Raw genomic sequence first — 14369 nt, forward strand, 5'->3', positions numbered from 1 at the left:
TTACATTTCTCAGTGGCTGCTTTCACACTACAACAGTAAAGGCTGAATAGTTGCAAAAGAGACCACATGGCCCACAAAGCCTAAAATATTTACTGTCTGGCCTTTTACAGAGTAAGTTTGCTGACCCCTGGTATAGAAGGAAGATGATGAATTTTTATAGTCCATTCTGAGAATTCAGCTCTAATACTACACAATGACCTTAAGTAAATTAACCTCTCTGAGCTTTAATTCCCCCATCTATGAAAATGGGGTAATAAGATATCTCTTATACAGCAGTTATTGGGTATCTTTGATATTAAGAACATATAGGAGGTACTTAATGTTCCCTTAAACCTTCATTTTCCCTACCTCTGACTTACATGTTATGGAAGTATCCCAAAGCTGACACTTAAAAGATCCAAGCTCTAGTCCTGCTCCTATGACCTTAAGCTGACATGCTTCAGCTTCATTATTTATAAAATGGTACCCATGACAGTGTGATACAATTTGAGAAAGAAATCTGGTGGATATGTAGTGTCCAGATGATGAAGTATTGTTTTGAATGGATCATCAGACTGGTCACAGCTGGAATATGATGTTCAGTTTTGATAATTTAATGTAAAAAAAAATGTTTTTTGACATAATAGAAGGTAAAGCATCTTTCTAGATTTAAATTTCCAGCAGTTATGGCTGACAGCTAACGTGAAAGCCTTAGTTACAAAACCTTAACAAAAGTTGGATAAACTTGGTAAACACTTTGAAATGCATAGCTGATACTAAAGATTTTACAGTAAGAGTAATCCCCAATGGCCAAAAACAGGAACTAAAAACCAGATACGTGGTTGATATTGTGACTGCCTGGGAGTAAGGACAGTTCCTGGTCTCTGGAACCAGGGTGCCTGGATTTTAAAGATTATACATGCACAGGAGGTAAAGTCTTAGGTCTCTGCAAGGTAAGGCATTGGATTGAGAGCCACACACATAGCCAGGAGTCTTAGACACTCACCTTCAATAAAGGATAAATCAGTTCTTGTCTTAGCTTAGGCTATTGATACAGAGAGTGAGTCATTCCTGGAATTTGTTACCACAGATCTGTCTTACTTGGGATTCAAAATTACACTACCTAAATGTTCTTAGAAGCCTGTGAATTTATTTTGGGGGTTATTTTGAGAATTATTTGGGTGGCACTTGGCAAAAGTATCTTTTTCTGGATAGGTGTGCCTTAATTCAGGGTGTCCAGGATACACACATACAAAATCACAATGATGCTGAGCTCACAGTTCAGAATTACAGAACACATGTAGAAACTACATCCCCATGAGTAAGTCAGAAGGCAATAAGTGGCATGATTAACTCCCCTTCCCAAGGACTTTAGATAATAGATTTACCAAACAGAGACTACAAAAACATGTTTAAAGCGATAGACATTTAAGAGAAAGAAGCTAACAAAAAAGAGGACTTCAAAAAAAAAAAAAAAAAGAGGACTTCCAGAAATGAGAAATACTTTAATATTTAGTATAAAAAGACTGACGTAGCAATTAAATAGTACATAGAATTGAAGAGACAATGAATATAAAGATAAAACTAGGGACGCCTGGGTGGCTCAGAGGTTGAGTGTCTACCTTCAGCTCAGGTCATGATCCCGGGGTCCTGGGATTGAGTCCTGCATCAGGCTCCCCACAGGGATTCTGCTCCTGCCTTTTTCTTGCCTCTGTCTCTCATGAATAATTAAATAAAATCTTAAAAAAAAAAAAAAAACCTAAGGAAATTACCCTGAATGTAGTAGTGATGGAAAAACTAGATGAGAAGATTCAGTATATACCTAGAAGTTCTAAAAGGGGGGCACCTGGATGGTTCAGTAAGTTAAGCCTCTGCCTTCCGGCTCAGGTCATGATCCTGGGCTCCCGGCTCAGCAGGGAGTCTGCTTCTCCCTCTCCCTCTCCTTCTTCTCCCTCTGTGCTCCCTTTCTCTCAAATAAATAAAATCTTAAAAAAAAAAAAAAAAAAAAGTTCTAGAAGAGTGTATTTTAGGAGCAAGACCATATTAAAAGTGATAATGACTGGGGCACCTGGGTGGTTCAGTGGTTGGGCGTCTGCCCTTTGGCTAGGGGGTCATGATCCCAGGTTCTTGGGATCACGTCCTACATTGGGCTCCCATGGGGAGCCTGCTTCTCCCTCTGCCTCTCTCTCTGTCTCTCATGAATAGATAAAATCTTAAAAGTGATAATGACAAAACTATTAATAAAAGTCATGAATCTTCAAATTTGGGAAATATAAGACAGGAAGAACAGACCCTCCACAGTTAATCTAGGGAGAGGGCCACATAAAAGGGTAGGACGAATGGAGGCGACCATGCCCCTGGTCCACAAACAGGAGGGGCACCACCAGCCCCGAGGAGGGAGAGGATCAGACCCCACACCAGGCACCCCCAGCCCTGGGGACCTGCACTGGGAAGAGGAGTTCCTAACACCTGGCTTTGAAAACCAGTGGGGATTATCTTCAGCAGCTTCAAAAATCAGTGGGGCTTCATGCTAGGAGAGCCAGATGGAAAGAGGAAAGGGAGTCCTCGCCCTTAAAGAGCATAAAAAACAATTCAGCCAGGCGAGGTCCAGTCCCCAGATGGTGATATAGGAAGACCCTGAATTCACTGTCCCCACGGACCACACCAAGTTACATCTATTTATAGAGCGGCTCTTCCTGAAGAACTGAGGGCCAACTGAACAACGAAAGAGAACAGCAAGAAAAACGGAGACCCAGTAATTAAGGGTCTATGGGAAGGGATAATACTAAGGGACCAGGAACAGATTCCTCCGTCCTCGGGCACAGAAAAAAACCCAGTGGCTTAAAAGAGCAACCAGCACATAGAAGAGCCAGGCCTAGAACTCTGCTAAACGGCAGGGCTGCTGCTAGAACACTCTCTGGGCGGGAGGGGCTGATGGGCGCAGTGTGTGCTGCCCTTCCACCCTGACAGCAAGGCCAGTGCGCACCATCCAGATGCCCTAACCGGCCTGCCCCCAGACCCCCAGCACATACCACCCCGCCGGTCCCACCAAGGCGGCCACAGGGCAGTGCATGGGAACCCCCCTGGTTAGCCCTCACAATAGCTCTGGCATTTATGCCAAGGAGACACAGGCGCAAAGCATGCTGGGAGACTCCAGGCCCACCCACTTCAGCTTCAGGTGGCTTATCAGGGCACCTGCGGTGCAGACCACTGTGAAACCTGCCAACTGATGTCTCCTTCAGATCCAGCTATCCTGCCGGAGGTGCTCCCCGCATGAAGTGCCCCCGGGGAGCCCCCAGCTCATGTCTGCATCGGTCCTGGCCACCCTGCCAGGTCACCTACTGCACTGGACACCCCGGAATCCTCCTGCCACACCGGCCTTGGCTCCAGTCATTCAGCCAAGGCATGCACCGAACATTCCAGGAAACCCTAGCCTGAACCTAATTTGGCTTCAGCTGTCCCATCAGTGTGAAGAGCCTTGGACAATCCACCTTGCAACCCCTTCACAGTTCCAGAGCTGTCCTGCCAGGGCACATTGTGTGTGGACATCCCAGGGACTACATACTGGCCAGTGACCATTTTAGCTTCAGCTGTGCCTCTTCTGTGCAGAGTGGCCCAAGACCTCTCAGCCTGTAGCCCACCTAGGCCCCAGCTGTCCCTCCAAGGCACCCTATGTGCGCAGACTCCTGGGACACCACAGGCTGACCCTCTGGCTTCATCTGTCCTACCAAGGTGCTCTCTGTGTGTAGAGCCCCAGCACCCTCTCCCCTGCTTGCTCCCACATAGTTTTACCTATCTCACCAGGGCACCCCCCGTAGGGACCTCCCATCCTACACAATATCTCAGCTCCAGCTACCCTGCCTGGGTGCCCCAGCACAGACTGCCCCAGGACACCTCAGCTCTCACCTATTTCGGTTTCTGTGGTCCTGCCAGGGTGCCCTCAGCACCCAGAACCCCAGGACACCATGTCCTGTGTCTGCTTCAGCTTTGGCTATCCTGACAGGGGCCTACTGCCTGGAGAGCCATGGGATCCCTGTGTTGTACCCACTTCAGCTTCAGCTGACCTGCCAGGGTGCCTGCTATGGCAGAAGCCCCAGGGCCTCTTGGCCCATACTGCACCTCTGTCCCTGTCACCTATCGAGGCACCATCTGTGCAGAGAGCCCTGGGACACCCTGGATAACATCCCACCTTAACTTTAGCTGCCTTGCTAAGGTCCCTTCTATGTGTAGAGCCTCAGCATATCCCGGCTTGCACCCACTTTAGCCTCAGCTGTCCAGTCAGGGGGACCCACTGTGTGGAGAAACCAGAGACCAAACAGTCTGCCCTTACTTCACTGTTAGCTGGGTCCTGCCAGGGCTCCCACTACATGGAGAGCCCCAGAACCCTCAGGCTACGCCATCCACAGCTCTAGCCAGCCAGTAAAAGTCACCAAGCACACAAAGTCTACATAAGGGATGACAAACACAAGATCATTCCCTCAAGTTGAGAAGGAGCCATTCCAGCTAATGCATACAAGGAAATGCAGAAAGTCAAGAAAAATGGAGACAGTGGAATATGCTCCAAAAGAAAGAACAAGACAAAACCACAGAAAAAGAACTAAATGAAATGGAGATAATATGAAAAAAAGAACCAAAAATAATGATTGTAAAGATGCTCATTGGGCTGGAAAGAAGTGTGCAAGATGTTAGTGAGACCTTCAGTAGATGGAAATATAAAAAAGAATTAATCAGAGTTGGAGAATACAATACTGAAATGAAAAAATACACTAGAGGGAATCAACAGATTAGCAGGTGAAGAAGAACATATCAACAGTCTTTAAGACAAGGCAATGGAAAGCACCCAAGCTAAGAAAGGAATCTTTAAAATGAGGATAGGTTAAGGGATCTCTTGGATAACATCAAGAGAACATTTGCATTATAGGGATCCCCAGAAGAAGTGAAAGGGGCAGAAAATTTGTTTGAGGAGGAGTGCCTGGCTCGCTCAGCCAGTAGAGCATGCAACTCTTGATCTTAGGGTTGTGGGTTCAAGCCCCATATTGGGAGGCAGAGATTTCTTTTTTAAAAAAGATCTTATGTTTAAGAAAAGAAATTTCTTCATTTGAAGAAATAACAGCTGAAAACTTCCCATACTAACCAGGGAAGGAAATAGACATCTAGCTTCCAGAACACAAAATTTAAAGAGAAAGAAAGCCAAACCTAACACTACCAAAACTTGTCAATCACAATAAAGGAAAGAGAATAAAGGACCAGAACAAAACTACAAAAACAACCAGAAAACAACAAAATGGCAGTAAGTACACCTATTAATAATTAAATGGAAATGGCCTAATTGTTCCAACCAAAACACATAAGGTGGTGGAACTGATTTAAAAAAACAAAAAACAAAACAAAACAAAACAAAAACAAAAACAAAAAAACCACCACCACAAACCATCTATATGCTGCCTACAAGAGACACTTCACACCTAAAGACAGACTGAAAGTGAAGGAATGGAAAAACATTTACCAAGAAAATAGAAAAGAAAAAAGCCAAGTACTAATACTTATCTCAGAGAAAATAGACTTTAAAACAAAGACTGTAAGAAGAGACAAAGAAGGGCATTACATAACAATAAAGGGATCAATCCAACAAGAGGACATAACAGTTGTAAATATCTATTCACCCAATATTGGAGTACCTAAATATATACAGCAAATATTAACATAGAGAAGTAAGTTGATAATACAATAATAGTAAAGAGTTTTAAAACCCCACTTACATCAATGGACAGATCATCCAGGGCAGGGGGAATCAATAAGGAAAGCATGTCTTTGAATGAAACACTGGACCAGATGGATGTAACAGATATATATGAACATCCCATACAAAAACAACAGAATACACATTTGAGTACATACAGAACATTCTCCAGAACATGATAGGCCACGAAAAAAGTGGCAGTAAATTTAAGAAGACTGAAACCATACCATGCATCTTTTCTGACCACAACAGTATGAAAAATAGAAATCAATCACAAGAAAAAAACTGGAAAAAAACACAAAACATGAGGAGGCTAGAAAACATTATACTAAGCAACCAATAGGAGCAATCATATAAGTTATTTTAATTTTGTTTTCATTTTGTATCTCCATTTTTATTTGTTTTTTTTTTAATTTTTTATTGGTGTTCAATTTACTAACATACAGAATAACCCCCAGTGCCCGTCACCCATTCACTCCCACCCCCCGCCCTCCTCCCCTTCTACCACCCCTAGTTCGTTTCCCAGAGTTAGCAGTCTTTACGTTCTGTCTCCCTTTCTGATATTTCCCACACATTTCTTCTCCCTTCCCTTATATTCCCTTTCACTATTATTTATATTCCCCAAATGAATGAGAACATATAATGTTTGTCCTTCTCCGACTGACTTACTTCCCTCAGCATAATACCCTCCAGAAGTTATTTTAAAGAAATACATGAAAACACAAATGATCCAAAATCTTTGGGATGCAAAAGCAGTTCTAAGAGGGAAATTTATAGTAATGCAGGCCTGTCTCAAGGAACAAGGAAAATCTCAAATAACCTAAACCATACACCTAAAGGAACTAAAAAAAGAAAAAAAAAGAACAAATCAAGCCCAAGATTAGTAGAAGGAAGAAAATAATAAAGATCAGAGCAGAAATAAAGTTATAGACACACACACAAAAAAGAAAAAAGAAAAAAAAAATAATGAAACCAAGAGCTAGTTCCTTGAAAAAATAAAATTGATTTACTCCCAGCCAGACTCACCAAGAAAAAAGAGAAAGGATGCAAATAAATAAAATGAGAAATGAAAGAAGAGTAACAATCAACACCACAGAAATACAAAGGGTTATAAGAAAATATTATAAAAAGTCATTTGCTAACAAATTGGACAATCCAGAAGAAATGGATAAATTCCTAGAAACATACAATCTTCCAAAACTGAATCAGGAGGTAATAGAAAATCTGGAGAGACCGATTACTAGTAACAAAAGTGAACTGACGGGACACCTGGGTGATTCAGCGGTTTAGTGTCTGCCTTCGGCCCCGGGTGTGACCCTGGAGTCCCACATCGGGCTCCCTGCATGGAGCCTGCTTCTCCCTCTGCCTGTGTCTCTGCTTCTCTCTGTGTGTCTCTCATGAATAAATAAAATCTTTTAAAAAAAGTGAACTGGTATTCAAAAAAACTACCAAAAAATAAAAGTCCAGGACCAGAAGGCTTCACAGGTGAATTATGCCAAACATTTACAGAAGAGTTAATACCCATTCTTCTCAAACTATTCCAAAAGATAGAAGAGGAACCAAAGCTTCCAAATTTATTCTATGAGGCCAGGATCACCCTGATACTAAAACCAAAGAAATCACAAAAATACTATAGGCCAATATCCCTGATGAGCATAGATGCAAAAATCCTCCACAAAATATTAACAAACTGCATTCAACTATACATTAAAGGCTCATTCACCATGCTCACTCCATCAGCACATACACTAAAATTGGAATAATATAGATTAGCATGGCCCCTGTGTGAGAATGACATTCCAATTTGCTCCAATTCCTGCTTCTTCCTCTGCCTGTGTCTCTGCCTCTCTGTGTCTCTTGTGAATAAATAAAATCTTTTAAAACAACAACATAATACTAGAAGTCCTACCTATAGCTAGCAGACAACAAAATTTAAAAAGAGGTATCCATGTTAGTAAAGAAGTTAAACTGTCACTATTTGCAGATGACATGATATTAGACGTAGACAATCCTAAAGACTCCACCAAACAACTACTAGAATAAATGGATTCAGTAAAGTTGCAGGATATAAAATTAGTACCCAGAGGCCTGGGAAGATGATGGCCATAAGATGTTTGCCACATCTCACAGATCCATCTAGATAACACCCAGATCAGCATAAATAACCCAGACTGCCAGAACAAATGTCACAACTAAAGACAGGGAAGAAGCCACAGTGAAGAAGATAGAAAGGGGAAGATGCCGTAAGGGAGCGGAACAGACATGGCGGTCAGTGGGGGAGCGGGAGCACATGGCACCCACAAAGGCGGAAAACAGACTTTCCCATCAGCAGGGAGGGAGCCCATAAATGGGGAGGATGAGTTTCTGTAATATTTGCCTTTGATAGGGAGAGGGGCTAAATTTCATGAGTTCTTAATACCAGCGGGGCTAAGCCTGGAATTTTAAAACTCAGTGGGCTTGGCTCTGGGAGAGACTGGAGGGCATTAGGAAGCAGCGTCCCCGCAGGACAGTCTGTGCAGGTACTGCGTAGAACCAACAGCTTGCAAAAGCACCTGGGGTGGACAGGAGGGAGAGTGATTTGCTCATCTCCGAGTGTGGCCAGGAGAGCTAGCAAGCACAGGGAGAGGCCTCAGGAACAGAGGAGCTGGCAGGTGCCATTCCCCCAACCCCAACCCCAGCATCAACAACCGCCACCTGTGGGAAAGAGCACAGCAGACTCTCCTCTAACAACTTGCCAGCACCAAGGCCCAACCCCCCGCCCCCAAGCTTTGGCGGATCTGTCCTTCCCAGGCAGACTCAGGTCAGTCCTGGTCCCGTGGGCCCCATCCCCCAACACCAGCGCAAACTGTTAACCACATCTCCTGGACTGTGCATCTTGCAGGACATCACTTCCAGTAGCGGTGGGGGCAGGTCTCCTTTTGCGAGCAGACTACCACACACCTCAGGGCCCACAACAGGCAAAGGCAGCCTCTGCACACAACCAGACTGAAGGGAAACAAGGCCATGATTCAACAGTGGAGCATATACAACATACATAGGAGAGCCTCACAGGAACACCAGGTCCTGGGGACAGGGGACACTGTGTGGCAGGCCACTACAGGACCTCTTCTTCACAAAGCAAGAGAAGTATCTGACTTTCCTAACGCAGAGAAATAAACAGTCACAGAGAGTTAGACAAAATGAGAGACAAAGAAACATTTTCTAAATAAAAGATCAGGACCAAACCACAGATAGAGACCAAAGTGAAATGGATACAAGTAATGTGCCTGATAGAGAGTTTTCACAAAGATACTCACTGGACTTAAGAGTAGAGGACATCAGTGAGATCCTTAACAAAGAGATAAAAAAAAAAAAAGAAAAAAAAAAAAAACAAAGAATATCAGCTAGTTGTTTTTATTCAAAAAGCACATTGCTTAAAGTCCGTGTCTTCTGTGAGCAAAACTTTTTAGTATGTGTGGTTATCTCTTTAGTATTACAATATGTTAGGGTTAGGGATTCCCTACTTCATTTTCTTATAGGTTTGAAATTTCCAACCTTTTTTTTTTATTCTTTTTTTTTTTAATTTTTTAAAATTTATTTATGATAGTCATACAGAGAGAGAGAGAGAGAGGCAGAGACATAGGCAGAGGGAGAAGCAGGCTCCATGCACCGGGAGCCTGACGTGAGACTCGATCCCGGGACTCCAGGATCGCGCCCTGGGCCAAAGGCAGGCGCCAAACCACTGCGCCACCCAGGGATCCCGAAATTTCCAACCTTTAAGTGAATTTGTAGACCAAATTCCAAAGGAACTTTTTGTGTAACCGTTCTTACAAAATGTGTTTGGTAAACAAACTCCTAAAATGAATTCCTAGAAGTGCTTTAGTATTTATCAAATAAATGACCGTTTCCCATAGGAAGTAAGAAAACTAAGGCTTCGTTTTATTACAACTTATAGAAAGTTGTGTGACAGGGCATCTTCTTTGCTTCCAGGGAGTGGGATGGGTCACTGGGGGCTCGGGGCTTAGTAGAATTGTCAGCTTTACTCTGATATAACTCTGAGGGTAAGGGGCAAGAACTACATTTAAGGACATGTGTTCCTGTGCTCTATTATATAGCGTTATTAATGATTAAACTGGTCTTCACAAAATTCCTAGCAGTGAAATCTTGAAGTGCATGTACTAGGCTTATGGTAAAATTATTTGGTTAGTGTTTTAGTAACATATCATTCAAAGTGTTTTTGTTTGTTTTCCAGACAAATTGTAAGGTTGGTATGAAATAAAAATATCTAATGGTTAATTTCCCATTTTTGTTTTATGTTCTTGAGTCCTTTTCTGGTTATTTAAGGAGATTTAAAATCATTGCACTTTGGTCAGAAAAATAATATATATTTTTTAAAAAGAACCAATCAGAGATGAAGAACACAATAAGTGAAATTAAAAATACACCTGATGACATAAATAGCAGACTAGATGAAGCAGAAGAATGAATGAATAACGTGAGAGGCAGAGTATGGAAACTAACCAAGCTGAGCAAAGCAGAGGACAGAAAATTATGTAAATTGAGCATAGTCTTAGGGAACTCAGTGACTCCATTAAGCATAATAACATCCACATTATAGGGATCTCAGAAAAAGAAGAGAGAGGTAAGAGGGCAGAAAATTTACATGAAGAAATAATAGTTGAAAATTTCCTTACTCTGGGGAACAACACAGATATCCAGATCCAGATCCAAGAAGCACAGAGATTCCCACAAAAATTCAATGCAAGGAAGTCTACACAATACACATAATTAAAATGGCAAAGAGTAGTGAATAAAAGGTTTTTTAAAGCAGCAAGAAAGGGATGCCTGGGTGGCTCAGTGGCATCTGCCTTTGGCTCAGGTTGTGATCCTGGGGTCCTGGGATCATGTGGGTCGAGTTCCACATCAGGCTCCCTACAGGGAGCCTGCTTCTCCCCCTGCCTGTGTATCTCATAAGTGAATAAACAAATAAATAAAAATATAAAAAAATAACACAGCCAGAAAAAGAAGACAGTTATATACAAGTGAAACCCCATAATGCTGTAAGTGGATTTTTCAGCAGGAACTTTGAATATGTCATGTCATTCCCTTCTGGCCTGCAAAATGCTGAAAGAGAAAAATCTACAGCCAAGAATACTCTATCCAGCAAGGCAAAAAAAAAAGAAGATAGTTTCTCAGACAAAACTGAAGGAGTTCAGGACCACTAAACTAGTACTACAAGAAATATTCAAGGGAAACTTTGACTGGAAATTAAGACCATAAGTGGGATCCCTGGGTGGCGCAGCGGTTTAGCGCCTGCCTTTGGCCCAGGGCGTGATCCTGGAGACCCGGGATCGAATCCCACGTCGGGCTCCCAGTGCATGGAGCCTGCTTCTCCCTCTGCCTGTGTCTCTGCCTCTCTCTCTCTGTGACTATCATAAAAAAAAAAAAAAAAAAAAAAAGACCATAAGTGAGATTATGAAAAGTAAAAAATACAAAAGCAGTAAAAATAAGTATTTCTATAAATCAGTCAAGGGACTCATAAAATAAAAGGATGCAAAATAGGACACCATATACCTAAAACATGGGCAGAGGAGTAAAGAATGGTATTAAACTTAAATGACCATCAACTTAATACAGATTGCTATATGCAGAAGATGTTATATAGAAACCTAATGGTAAACATAAATAAAAAACAATGATATATATGCAAGGAATACAGAGTAAGGAATCTAAGTATATCAAAGAAAGTCAACAAAACATGAAAAAGAGAAAGAAAGGATCAGAGAATATAGAAACAACCAAAATCAAGTAACAAAATAGCAATAAATACATATTTATCAATATTACTTTGAGTGTAAATGGACTGAATGCTCCAGTCAAAAGACACAGGATGACAGAGTGGATAAAAAACAAAAACAAAAACACGAAAAACAAGACACATCTATATGCTGCTTACAAGAGACTCATTTCAGACCAAGAGAGACCTGCAGATTGAAAGTGAAGGGATGCAGAAACACTTATCATTCAAACAGATGCCAAAAGAAAGCTGGGGTAGCAATATTTACATCGGACAAAACAGACTTTAAAACAAAGACCAGGGATCCCTGGATGGTGCAGCGGTTTGGCCCCTGCCTTTGGCCCAGGGCGCGATCCTGGAGACCCTGGATCGAATCCCACATTGGGCTCCCGGTGCATGGAGCCTGCTTCTCCCTCTGCCTGTGTCTCTGCCTCTCTCTCTCTCTGACTATCATAAATAAATAAAAATTAAAAAAAAATAAAAAATAAATAAAATCTAAAAACAAACAAACAAAAAGAAAAACCAAAAAACAAAGACCAGGGCAGCCCCAGTGGCTCAGTGGTTTAGCGCCACCTTCAGCCCACGGTGTGATCCTGGAGACCCAGGATCGAGTCCCACATTGGGCTCCCTGCATGGAGCCTGCTTCTCTCTCTGTGTCTCTCATTAATTAATTAATTAATTAATTAATTAATTAAAATATAAAATAAAATCTTAAAAAAAGACCATAACAGGAGACAAAGAAGGACACTATATAATAAGAAAAGGGATGATCCAACAAGAGGCTGTAACAATTGTACATATTTGTGCACCCAACATAGAAGCTCCCCAAATACATTAAGTGGTTAATAACAAACATAAAGGAACCAATCAATAATAATATAATAATAGTAGGGGACTTTAACACCCCTCTTACATCAGTGGACACATTATGTAAACAGAAAATTAACAAGAAAATAATGGCTTTGAATGATGACACGATGGACCACATGGATTCACCAGATATATTCAAACATTCCACCCTAAAACATTAGAATACACATTCTTTCAAGTGCACAAAGAACATTCTCCAGAATAGATCACGTTAGGCCACAAAACAAGTCTTGACAAATTCAAGATGATCAAAATCATACCATGCATCTTTTCTGACCACAATGCTATGAAACTGGAAATCAACAAGATTTGTGCTCTTTCCAGAGCACAAATATATAGAGGTTAAATAACATGCTACTAAACAATGAGTGGGTCAACAAAGAAATCAAAGAAGAAATTAAAAATTACATGGAAACAAATGAGAATGAAAACACAATGGTCCAAAATCTTGGGATGCAGCAAATGTGTTCTAAGAGGGAAGTTTATAGCAATACAGGCCTACCCCAAGAAGAAAGAAAAGACTCAAACAACCTAATCTTATGCCTTAAAGGCATAAGCTAGAAAAAGAACAAACATAACCCCAAAACACAGAAGGAAGGAAATAATAAAGATTAGAGCAGAAAGAAATGACAAACTAAAAAAAAAAAAAAAAAAATGAAACCAGGAGCTGATTCTTTGAAAAGATAACAAAATGGATAAACCTCTAACAAGACTCATTAAAAAAAGAAATAGAATCCAAATAATGAAAATTGCTAATAAAAAAGAAATAACACCACAAAAATCAAACAACTGTAACAGAATATTACGAAAAGCTATATGCCAACAAACTAGACAGCACAGGAAAAATGGATAAATATCTAGAGACATATAACCAACCAAACTAAAACAGGAAGAAATAGGAAATTTGAATGCATCAGTCACCAGCAATGAAATTGAAGCAGTGACCAAAAACCTCTCAACAAACAAAAGTCCAGGACCAGATGGCTTCACAGGTGAATTCTACCAAACAGTTAAAGAAGAGTTAATACCATTCTTCTCAAACTATTCCAAAAAGTTCAAGAGGAAGGAAAACCTCCAAATTCATTCTATGAAGCCAGTATCATCCTGATACCAAATTCAGATAAAGAACCACCAAAAAAAGGGACACCTGGGTAGCTCAGCAGTTAAGCATCTGCCTTCCAGCTCATGTTGTGACCCTGGAGTCCCAGGATTGAGTCCCACACTGGGCTCCCTGCATGGAGCCTACTTCTCCCTCTGTCTATGTCTCTGCTTCTCTGTGTCTCTCATGAATAAATAAATTTTTAAAAAACACAAACACAAAAAAGAGAAGTGCAGGCCAGGATCTCTCATGAATATAAATCCAAAAGTCCTCAACAAAATATTAGCAAACCAAATCAAACAGTATATTTAAAAAATCATACCACAAGCAAGTGGAATTTAATACTGGGAAGCAATGGTAGTTCAATATTTGCAAACAATCAATGTGATATATTTCATCAATAAGAGAAATTATAAAAAAACAGATGATCATTTCAATAGATACAGAAAAAGCATTTGACAAAGTACAACATTCATTCATGATAAAAATACTCTGCAAAGTAGGTCTCGAAGGAACAATATATTTCAACATAATAAAGGCCTTCTATGAAATACCCACAGCCAACATCATACTCCTTGGGGAAAACCTGAGAGTTTTCCCCATAAGTACAGGAATAAGACAAAGATGTCCACTCACCACTTTTATTCAACATAGTACTGGAAAGTGCTAGCCACAGAAATTAGATAACATAAAGAAATAAAAAGCATCCAAATTTGTAGGAAAGAAGGAAAACTCTATTTGCAGATGACATAATGCTGTATGTAGAAAACTTTAAAAATTCCACCAAAAAAACTACTGAAATCACTCATCACTTCTGGTAAAGTTGCAGGATATAAAATCAATGTACAGAAATCTGTTGCATTCCCATACACTAATAATGAGGCAACAGAAAGTAAAATTAAGAA

General features: G+C 40.9%; 1 protein-coding gene and 1 non-coding gene across 3 annotated transcripts in view; one reads left to right on the forward strand and one right to left on the reverse strand.

Annotated features, from left to right (window-relative positions):
- The window catches only part of USP50 (ubiquitin specific peptidase 50), a 46119-nt gene that overhangs the window by 2675 nt on the left and 29075 nt on the right, over positions 1–14369 (reverse strand). The window lies entirely within an intron of this gene.
- Positions 7444–7545, forward strand: LOC112676243 (U6 spliceosomal RNA). Its single transcript, XR_003146408.1, has one exon. It is a non-coding gene; the product is annotated as a U6 spliceosomal RNA (small nuclear RNA).

The sequence above is a fragment of the Canis lupus genome, chromosome 30, assembly GCF_003254725.2.
Source record: "Canis lupus dingo isolate Sandy chromosome 30, ASM325472v2, whole genome shotgun sequence".
In the NCBI taxonomy this organism is placed as follows: domain Eukaryota; kingdom Metazoa; phylum Chordata; class Mammalia; order Carnivora; family Canidae; genus Canis; species Canis lupus.